General features: G+C 39.4%; 1 protein-coding gene and 1 pseudogene across 10 annotated transcripts in view; both read right to left on the bottom strand.

The window, feature by feature from the left end:
• Positions 1 to 11670, bottom strand: part of CADPS2 (Ca2+ dependent secretion activator 2) — a 313909-nt gene that overhangs the window by 179243 nt on the left and 122996 nt on the right. The gene's annotated exons all lie outside the window — the stretch shown is intronic.
• On the bottom strand, positions 5304 to 7082 carry LOC102768266 (annotated as a pseudogene).

The raw sequence follows: 11670 nt of genomic DNA on the forward strand, positions 1-11670 counted from the left end.
GGTGGGGGGGATGCAAAAACAAGAATCATCAGCAAACAAGTTATGTAACGTTTGAGGGAAATTACAAATGAAGAAAATTCAGAAGCTCCTATTGTTGAGCAAAAAATTAAAATGAATGTGCTGTATAAACAGGAGATTTATAAAAGCAAACTTTAGTAAAATGTAGAGTTCTCCACTCATTTTTTGTATCACTTTGTAGACTCAATAATATAAATATTGTCACCCCTTCGTTTCCTAAATCCCATCGTCTGCTAGTTTAATCTGAGTTAAGTCTCAGATTAAGTGTAACAGTCTAAGGTGTAAAAATGCTCTTAAAACCTGGCTTGCACTGTACAATCTAAAATATGAACAGCCGCAAACCGCTAAGCTGAGAAGGCCATAAGCCCCCACTCCATCCCAGATCAGACACCGAGAACTACAACTGGTCCTTCTGAGAGGGGGAGTTCTATAGCCCAATGCACTGCCACCTAGAAACAAAACTGAAGTGGGAACCATGAACGTGGTTCTATGAACAGCTAAACACAAGCCAAACAATCCAACTAAATCAAACTCCACAGAGAACTCTCTTATTAACAAGGAAGTTTTTCCTACATTTATCTTTGATAACTGGTCAGCCTTCTTTCACATCTCGAAAAAGTGCCCTAATATATACTTTGTAACGGTTCATGATGTCATCAGCAGTGGTGTTTGCAAAGTTATACAACTACGTTGGATATCATTCTAGTTTTGTAAACCATTGTTTCATGTGTCTCCTCAGTTTAAATGTTCTTCAAAATATGGTGATATATTTTTTGAATCTGCAGAAGCTTCACTGCTTTGTTAAAAGTTTGAGAAAGTTAGTGGACTTTCCAAGCTGCTTACAAAATGTTCCAGAAGAGGATAAGAGGGGGAAATATCCCAAGAAGAAATTAAACAACCTACCCCAACCAGGAAGACTTGCATAGAATCAAGTCTATGCTACATCCCCTAGGAAGAGGGGAGAGAGGCTGCACAGACCTGAACCCCTGGGGTTCCGGCTACGATACTTTTCAAAGAGGACACTCCACTCCACTTGACAAAAGCTCTTGGGCACCGTAAAGATTTAAACTGCAACAATCCATTTACACAACCCTAGATATTTGTATAAGATATCCCACTACACTTTCCTCTTCCTGAAAATGTAATCGGGCTGGTAACAATAAAAGTTTCAGCAAAAGCTGTTATGTATGTATCCAAGTATATAATACTGACTAAAGAAAACGCCTGCCCTTTTGGGGCACAACATGCCCAAGCAAAAGCAAAATGATCAAACATTGTTAAACATTATATATAACATGGGTAATCCTGAGTTAACACAAATAATTTAGACCTCAGTTGCCTTATCTTTAATGGAGGTACTATCATACCATCTTCAGAGTTAGGATAAATTCAAGTGAAATATATACATAAGATGCCCATTTTATAAACTATATCTATGCTAAAAAGAAAATCATTGAGAAGGTCATTTGGGATTCAATGTTGTTCACTGTGTGTCTTGGAACATCTGGATACAAGGAAGTATTCCACAGAAAAAGAATGGGACTGGTGGGCAAGTGTGAGAAATACTGAGCTAACCAAAGCTAAAGTCTCTATGTGCGGACTTGCAAGAGCCTGCAAATGATCTGGACAAGGAGATGCTGAGGAGTGGGGGTGGGTGGGGAGAACAGTGTATACAGTGTCTCCAAAATCATAGAATCTTTTTCACAGAAGGTCTTGTAGGAACAATGTCCTCTAGCCTACACTTCAGGCAATTAGCAGGATTAGATGACAACTAATGAGTCTTTAAGCAGCAAAATGATGTGACTGGGTTTTTACATTCTGTTAGGAACTAATATCCCAATCATAATTAAATATCTTCTTCACTTCTCACTTCATTTCCCTAAGAATCTATAAAGATTTATGTTTGGGGAAAAAAAGTTTTTTTTTATGTAAAATTTGAAATCTAACCGTCATGGATCATGTATGATTCCTGACAGGCCTCTGTAATGCCCCTCTCTGATCTTAGTTAACAAGGGCATTTTTGGAGGGTGCTGAGATTTAGAAAACAAACTGGTTATCCCACATTTAAAGGAACTATTGCCATGTGAGTTACTTTCCAAGGTATTTGAATTTCTCCCAGTGACCAGCATGTTTCACAGATTCTCTTCCCCAACAGCCTTCTTCTATCTGAACTGTCACTTGAACACTCAGTTTTATGCTTTGTACCAATCTTGTCCGTGTCCAAGGAGGGTGGAGATCTGGTTGAAGGCTCCAGAGACCGAGCAGTGAGATCCCCTTGCCATCATTCCAGCTCTGACCTTGCGCGTTGGCCTCTGTGTCTCCGTCCCTGTCCGTCACCCTGGTAGTAAGTCCGTAAGTGGCTGTTCTGATGAGCAGCTCAATACGCCGGCTGAAGACCCAGCTTTGCTCTTGTTCTTGCTCATCCTTCTCGGATGCTCTGTTCTTGAATTCTGGACATGTTCGTTGGTCACAGACATTTCTTTGATTGCTCACATTTGTGAACATCGCCTGTGCTGAGATCCTGGTAATTTTCTTGGCTTACTTTGACACCAAGCTTTCCTTTACAGAAATACGCAGAGTTCTCATGGCTCTTCTAATTGTTGGTGTGCCGTCTATCTTACCCCATCGGTCCCGCACGTCTTACAATTTCATCCTTTTCCAGCAAGTTAAATTTAATACTTGAATCACACATTTCCGATTTCTTCCTACCCCTCATTTCAACAATCACTTTCTCAGAGAAGCCCTCTCTGTCATCCCCAGTAAGAACACATTTCCTTGTTACATGTATTGGGTAAGATGTGGACATTTCTCCAGAGCCACGGGGTGGCACACTGGACTAACGTCTAATCCAGCACAAGGCCCTAAGATCTGTGAAGGCAAGAGCCAGAGTTGACTCACTGCTCTATTCTGGCACCGTACCTCTAGAGAGCAGATATTCCACAAACATTTTTTGGAATGACTAAGTGGCTGTTCCTAGTTTTGTCATTAGGAGCAATCACAATAAAAAACATGACGAAGAAGGTAAACTCTAGCAAAAATCTGTATACTATATGTAAAGGTAAAAGCAAAAACCGTGTATAGACTTCAGATTTTCCATAAAGTTGGTGTGTTTACATTTATTTCATGAAGAGTATTCAAATAGTTTTGGCAGCAGAATGGTACCCTAAAGTTTAACTTAGAATGGGGGGGATATTTAACAGCATAAAGGAAGCACAAAAGTGACTCCTATGAAAGCAGGAACAGATAGATGTTAGGAGTCCAAGCCACAAACCATCCCAGTATCTGAAAAAGGGACAGGCAGCACTTTAGACGAGACCCTTTGACCCAGAGCTGAAAATAGTCCCAAGGTCACAGTAGCACAAGGGCCTTTTAAGTCCAAATGAAATGGGAAATATTTTATGCCTAAAGACCTCAAAATGCCACCAGATATTATAATTCTCACTAATACTCATTTTTTAAAAAACTTTTTGACATGCCCTGGCTGGTTTTGCTCAGTGGATAGAGCATTGGCCTACGGACTGAAGGGTCCCAGGTTCGATTCCGGTCAAGGGCACATGCCCGGGTTGTGGTTGTGGGCTTGATCCTGTGGGGGACATGGAGGCAGCTGATCAATGATTCTCTCTCGTCATTGATGTTTCTATATATCTCTCCCTCTCCCTTCCTCTCTGAAGTCAATAAAAATATAAAAAGTAAACAAACAAAAAAAACTTTCTGACATATAAATATTGTTGGAATCTCTGAGGAGGCTCAATACTTTAGGACCCCTTTTCTCTACCTAAGTTCTAAACAGTTGGCTAAAGGCAAAAGAGTTAACAAGAGGCTAAAACATCCTATAAAATAAAAGCCTAATATGCTAAGTGTCCTACTGTTCGTTTGACCAGTCGCTATGATATGCACTGACCACCAGGGGGCAGATGCTCCGACCAGTAGGTTAGCTTGCTGCTGGGGTCTGCCCAATTGGTACTGGGCGAGATGGTCCAGACACTCCCTGGAGCCCTCCTGCAGTCCCTCCCTGGTGGGGTCCTTGGCCTGGCCTGCACCTCTTGCAATTTGGGACTCCTTGGGGGGATGTCAGAGAGCCAGTTTTGGCCTGATCCCTGCAGGCCAAACCAAAGGACCCCACTGGTGCATGAATCTGTGCATGGGCCTCTAGTTACCTTATAAAGACAAGGGTATTACTGTCATGAATGTCCCTCCGCATGAAAGCATATACTGGAGGTGCAGAATAAGTACTTTTCCAAAATAGAGATGAAATAGTGAAAATGATGGGGGGGGGGGCAGTGGGGAGGGAGAGGAGGGAGAGAACAAAGTAAAACAAAGAACAAAAACACAAAAGAACAATTCTCTCGAGTCCCTTTAACTTTTAACTGCTATGTACCCAATGTGGCTTTCACATTTTTCATCTGTAAAACAGGAATAGCAACATGTGCTCTGACTATAATACGTGGTGTCATTACAAAAATCTACTGAAATAATATGTGTGAAACAGCCTTTGAAACGATAACGCACAATATAAATCAAGGCATCGTTACCATCATCATCATTATTATATTAGTAGTGTAATATTCCAGAAATATTTCAATCCAACAAATTTAAAGGAGTCTTTGGAAAGCTTGGAATGGTAGTAATTTTTCAACTTTATCCATTTAGAAAAAAGAACCTTCCAAACCATGGGGCAAAACTTTGAGGGTATCTTTTTCTAAAATAAGCATAACTATGATAACACACAAGTTACAACTAGTTCTTCTCATTCATCAGATACAAGTAATATTGCTATCGAGTATACATTTTATGTTTCCCAGCTACTGAATTCCTTTGGTTCTTAAGAAATTACTATTTATCAACCAGGCAAACATTCCAGACCACTATAGGAAAGTGTACTTTGATGACCAGTTTCTTTTTCCCACACATTTACTTATTTGAAGGAGAATGCATAGCAAAATACATAAAGGCAATAGTAATGAGGGGAGCATATACAATCAGGCTGGAATTCATTAGGCTTATAAAATGTTTCTCTCTCTCTCCTTTAACTTAAAGATTAAGAATTCAAGAGAGGGGGAAAGTGTGGAAAATGGGAGATATCTGTAATACTATCAACAATAAAAATATATTAAAAAATAAAATGATCTGTAATTTCAAACCCAATTATAATCACTGCTGGTGTTAAAAAATAAGAATTCCATTTATTTATTTATTTATTTATTATCTGTTAAACTATATTCACAATGCTTGTGCCTATAAATGCAGGATACAAAGAAAAATGAAACCACGGTAATCAACAGAAATAACCGTTCTCATTTACAAAACATATTCAGAATTTCAAGCCTCAGATATTTTTAGTTAAAATTGACCGTAGTGATATACCTTTGATTATTCATACACTACTAAACATTAAAGTTTTTCTGCATTAATTTGATAAAATGTCTTGACAAGTTTGATATGTGCAAAGTGAACTGTGACTTCACCTTCTTTTAACCTCTTCTTCTTACATTTCTTTTAAAAGGAAATGTCTTTAAGATTACTTACTACTGCTTAAACAGTGCTACCTTTATTACCAAGTTCTCTACTTTCTTTAGTCCAGGCAAAAATATTTTCTATTTTCAGGGAATGCTTGCGCCATCTACTGGAGAAATATATTACCACTTTTGTCAAACAAGATCTATAACCGCAACTTCGAAACCAAATCAGGTCCTTTTCTTTCTCCCATTTTAAGGCATGTGTCAGTATAGGAAAAACCTTTTCCTCGACATAACAAAAATATTGACATTCATTCAAATAGCTCAATAGTCCCATCTTCATGGAATAACTTGACACATAATTTCACAGGCAAAAATAAAAGAGAAGCACAGATAGAGAAAAGGAGATAAGGAACCATTTTGCACCTAAGTTTTTAAACCAAGTATAAACAGAGGCCTCTCCCATTTAACCATAACGTTAGGGCTAAAGATTAGAATTCTGTCATGTGAATATGTAAAATATAAAGATTACTTCACAGAAATGAATTAAAGCCATTCTGAAGGGATCTCTGAATTCCTCTCTCTTCCCTTCCCCTCCAATTTTAAAGCACTCACTGTTTATGAACTGGCCAGATTACAAAAATAACTAATTTTTTTTTGATATCTTAGTCCATTCTTCTAATAAGTCTATTGAGCTGGTCTTCCCTGTTGTCAGCGTTTCCACCTTCCACAAAATGGGTGGCCTTTTTCTTCATTCTAGCTCTTGGAAGATGATTTGAAGTGTCACAGGAAGTTGCTTGCTTCTTTGAAGCATTTTCCAGCAGCACAGATCTCACGAGTCAGATTCTCCATGCAGATGATGCTGTGTTTACCAAAAGATGGAGCAATCACTGTGTTCTGTCGGGCAATTTGCCTTTTGTTGATTTTGCCAGAACCATGCCTGCAGATCAATACATTTACTGACTTCAGGTTCAGGTACCCCATGCAAATACGTGGTTTCACAATCCTCTGCGTGTTCACTGAAGTCTTGTGGAGCTTAACAGTGGTGCCACTGGAGATCTGGCAAAGGTGCAGAACCTTTCTAACCTCGGGGCTCCCACCACTGATCCCACTGCTCCTGAGGACAAACGCCAGCTTTCTTGACGTCCTGATCTCAGTTGCGTACATCTGCCTGTATTCCTTGTGATAGTGTTTTAGCTCTTTATTCCTTTTTTCTTTTTGTCCTCATTGGAGGACACGTTCATTGATTTTTAAAGAGAGGGGGAGGAGAGAGAGGGAAGGAGGGAGGGAGGGAGAGAGAAACATCGATGTGAGAGAGAACATATATTGTCTGCCTCCCAAACACAGCTGACCAGGGATCAAACCTGTAACCTAGGTATGTGCCCTTATAGGGAATCGACCTTTCAGTGTTCCAGATGAAGCTCCAACCCACTGAGCCACACTGGCCAGGGCTAGCTTCTTCATAATAACCTTCCTCCTTGCCTTTCGAAGCAGCTTTTGGGCAAACTTGTTTCCCAGGTGCTTGATGTTCAGCTCTGCCAAGTTCCTGCGCTTTTTCTTAAGGGTTTCTGGCGTAGCAGGAACCTTCTTTTCTTCTCTTCTGCCCCTTCATGGTTGCAGCCAGAAAAAGCACTCCGAATTTTTCTTAAGTAACCACCATAAGATGGAGTGTAAAAAAAATCAGTACACAGAAGACAATAACCTGTAAATATATATTTGTTTCAATTCTCTTTATGGTTTCACTTCTGAAAGAGCAGAAGAACTAAGCTTGAGATCTGTTCATTTGCAGTCAAGAAGGAGTGCTATTTTTTTCCTAGGAAAGAAAATGGGGAATCTTGCTTGGAGGTCCAAATCATAATTACATCCTGAGGTGGGGCACAAACATATCCATGTTTCAGTGAAATGCATAAATTACTAGAAAGTTATAACTGTAACTGAAAGTTGTAACTGTAACTGGCTAGAATCGGAATCATTTTTAATTTATCAGAGGGCTGATTCCCACTTTGTTTGCTCCACAATTACAGAAAAATAGACAAGAAAAACTGACTTCACAGACTGGAAGACGTATGTTGGAGTCAGTGCTCTTCAGTGATATTTACTTAATATTTACTTTGTGCCATTTAGGACAGAAGATATGCTAACCATTAACATAAAGTAGAAAAATGGTGAAAAGTGAAGATAAACTACCAAGGGTGTCAGAGAGTCTCAGATGGATAATCATAAGCAAATAAATGACCCTTAAGAATCAAATAAAGTAAAATATATTTATGGACTCTACTCTAGAAAGCAATACAAAATTGTAGTAAATATTAAGGGAATTTTCAACAACTTAGTTTCAAATGTAAAAAGATTTCCAGTGAGACTTAGTCAATTAGCATTCAAGTTAACTAACCTTTTAATTTAATCTAAAAGTTTAAACATAAGAAATTAAAAGGTTAAATTAACAGACTATGATAGAATATATTGACAGACTATGATAGAATATATTCTGTCATAGCATCCATTCTATACTGATATTTTTTCAAATAACTATTCCCAATGCATTTCATCATAGTTTTCCTTATAACAGGTTACATTTTTAAAGATTTACTGAATTCTAGCCATTGTATTTTATACTTTACATATATTATGTCAATATAACAACCTATAAGGTAGTATAGCTATTATTATAAAACTACCATAAATATAGTCTATAACTTCTGATACTTTTAACATTACAAAAATATTCACTGAATATTTACCAAGTATACTTCAACTTTGCCACCAGATTCACTTCACAGTTATAGTTAATTTTAAAGGAATGGCCACCACCTAATCCTATATAATAAAGGTTAATATGCAAATAGACTGAACTGCAGAAAAACTGGTTGCTATGATACGCACTGACCACTAGGGGGCAGACGCTCAATGCAGGAGTTGCCCCCTGGTGGTCAGCGCCGCTCAGCCACAAGCCCTGAGCCAGGCTCACAGCTGAGGAGTGCAGCGGTGGATCCTGGACTGTGAAAGAGCATAGGTTGGGCTGAGGGGACCACCCCGCCCCCGAGTGCACGAATTTCATGCACCAAGCCTCTAGTATGTACATAAAACGCTCACCTTCATGTATGATTTTAGCCCTTACATATGGAGAAGGTGGCCTTGATCTCAGAACAATCAGACCAAGACCACTCCTTGCATATTGGGAGGATGCATCCTGGACTAGCTGTGATTTGGTTGTGAATGAAAAACTGGTTACTTACAGAGGCCATTCCCTGCTGGTGGCTGGTAAGGTAAGAGTCCTCATTTTGAGAGAAGACTAAGAGCAAAATCCCAGGGCACCTTTGTGAGAATCCACCAGGCTGAAGGCAAGCTTTACTGGTGTTTCTTTTTTCTTTTAATCCTTATTGTTGAAAGTATTACATAGGTCCTCCTTTTCCCCCCTTTAACCGTTCAGTCTCTCCCCTCACCCAGGACCTCACCGCCCCATTGTCTGTGTCCATGGGTTATGCACATATGCATACAAGTTCATTGGTTGATCTCTTCCCACCCACCCTCTCCTGCATTCCCTCTGAGGTTCAACAGTCTGTTCATGCTTCTATGTCTCTGGGTCTATTTTTGATCACCAGTTTTTTTGATTCATTAGATTCCACATATGAGTGAGATCATGTGGTGCTTGTCTTTCTCTGACGGGCTTATTTCGCTCAGCATAATACTCTCCAGGTCCCTCCATGCTGTTTACTGATGGTTTCTTATGTTATTCTCTGCAACGACTTTATTTGTTCTTCCTCAGCATAAAGGCGTTGGAAGTACTAACTATTGTAACTGGCCAAACAAAAACAAGGAAGGAGCGTCCAGATGGAAGAGAAAGAAAATGAGGGCACATCTGAGTCCTGGTCTGTAGGAAGGAAGGAGGTGAGGAATGCCTCCAGGAGGGAAACCCACATCCCAGAGAATTCTCCTTCTGAACTAACACGTTAGAGCAGCGGTCCTCAACCTGTGGGTTGCGACCCCTTTGGGGGTTGAATGACCCTTTCACAGGGGTCGTCTAAGACCATCGGAAAACACATATATAATTACATATTGTTTTTGTGATTAATCACTATGCTTTAATTATGTTCAATTTGTAACAATGAAAAATACATCCTGCATATCAGATATTTACACTACAATTCATAACACTAGCAAAATTACAGTTATGAAGTAGCAACGAAAATAATTTTATGGTTGGGGGTCACCACGACATGAGGGACTGTATTAAAGGGTCGCTGTATTAGGAAGGTTGAGAACCACTGCGTTAGAGGTTTATGGTTCTTTTACATAAGGCAGCAGGATTCTCTTCCAGCAGTTCTCACTCTCAGGAACAGGAGAACAAAGTTAACTACTTATTAAACAGGGAATTAGTATAGTCTCTATCTGAATATTACAGTTAGGATTCTAAAACTGATCTCAGCTTTTCCTAACTGTAAACAGAGGCAATGATTGGCTTCCTAATTGCCTCAAAGAATTATTCCAAGGATCAGATGACCCAGTAGATATAACAGTTTAAAATTCAATATGTGTAAAGATATTATAGAGACATAAAGAAACACTGTTAGCAGTACTAGGTTGAAATCTAGGCCATGTCTTGACATGATTCCAAGGAACTGTATTTGAGAAATTCAATCACTTGGCTGATTTATCTATATAATAGGAAACAAATGACTTCGCTTAAGTTTTCACTTGATTGACAATTTGGGGTGGGGGCAAAGGGTGAAAGTGACTAATCAACTAACTGTTCCGACTCATCTGACCCTGGTTGTATAATCATGGGGGGAAAGAAGTTTAATTTCAGTCTTCAGACTCATGTATTGTTCATGTAGGAGAGGAGCCTTTCCTAGGAAATACGTTTTCACAATATTTCAAGCCCATTTGACCACTTTAACCTAATAATTTTTCAATAGTTAGAAGCTTTAAAGTATGTCAAAACCCACCTATTCTAATTCAGTGGTTCTCCAATGTTAGCAAGCGCTGAGAGCATGCAGAGGGCTTGGGAAAGCCATGCTACTGAGCCCCACACCCTGCTTTCTGATTTGGAGCAGCCTAAGGACCTGCCTTTCCTACAGGCAGGAGATGCTGGGGCTCCTAGTCCTCCTAACCACTGATCAGTCTATACCTACTGCAACTCCAACAAACACAAACAAAAATCTCAGCCATATGTACATTTGAAAAGGAATTTTACCTAAAAGTACATAATTAGTTAGGGTTTCCCTCCAGTAGTACTCTGAACAATTTCTCTAACTGAAGTAAACCAAACAAAAGAAAACCATTTTTCTCTTTTCTTCTTATACAGGAGTAAAGAAAAGTAGGTTTATGGTTGTTTATATTGGAAATAATACAAATAAATGATACAGTAATTAATAATACAAGAATAAACTCTTGCTGACTTGTAACTGTGAACCTACTTTTGCCCACCCTGTATTTGATCATAGTGCCCCCACGTGGATGGAAAGATTACTGAAAAGAAAGAAATTAGAACAATTCTCAAGAGGATGAAGTCACTTGTAAATTGATCACTGCATTTGCCGGAATGCTCAACCTGGTGCTTTGCCCAGATACACCCAGCAGAGGTTCATGGGATAAATACCCACACATACTTTAGAAATGCTAACCACCCTTACCCTCAATGTTGTATTTAAAACAACACTAATGTGTTTTGCCAAGAATTGCAAAATCTCTTTTAGCTCTTCAATTCTATGCTGGCATGAAGTAATCCTATTTAGAATACAGTAGAATATATATTACTCTCTCTCTTTCTTCTCCCCCTCTCTTAATGTAATGCCCCTCCATGGCTTCAGACAGAAAAGCTGGAAGTAATAGGGAGACCAATAGTATTCTATGATTTCCATTCTCACAATCATTAAGTTCCTCAAAGCTGTGATGGTATCCTATCTAATAATAGACAAACATGGTAATTAATCATACCTCCAACATGCTTCCCATTGGCTAATCAGGGCGATAGGCAAACTAACTGCCAACCAAGATGGCAGCCGACAGCCAGGCAGCTGAAGCGAACAGGAGGCTTGCTTGCTCCAGTGATGGAGAAAGCCAAGGTTCCCCGCCTGACGCGGCCCAGCTCTGAGATCCAGAAGCAACAATGTTTCAATTATAAAAGCTAAACAAACCCAGATACCTGCTTTCAGCCAGCCACAGCCTCAGAGCTGGAGCTGGGCCTCAGAGCTGG

Source organism: Myotis davidii, unplaced genomic scaffold, assembly GCF_000327345.1.
Source record: "Myotis davidii unplaced genomic scaffold, ASM32734v1 scaffold865, whole genome shotgun sequence".
NCBI classification, from domain to species: Eukaryota; Metazoa; Chordata; class Mammalia; order Chiroptera; family Vespertilionidae; genus Myotis; species Myotis davidii.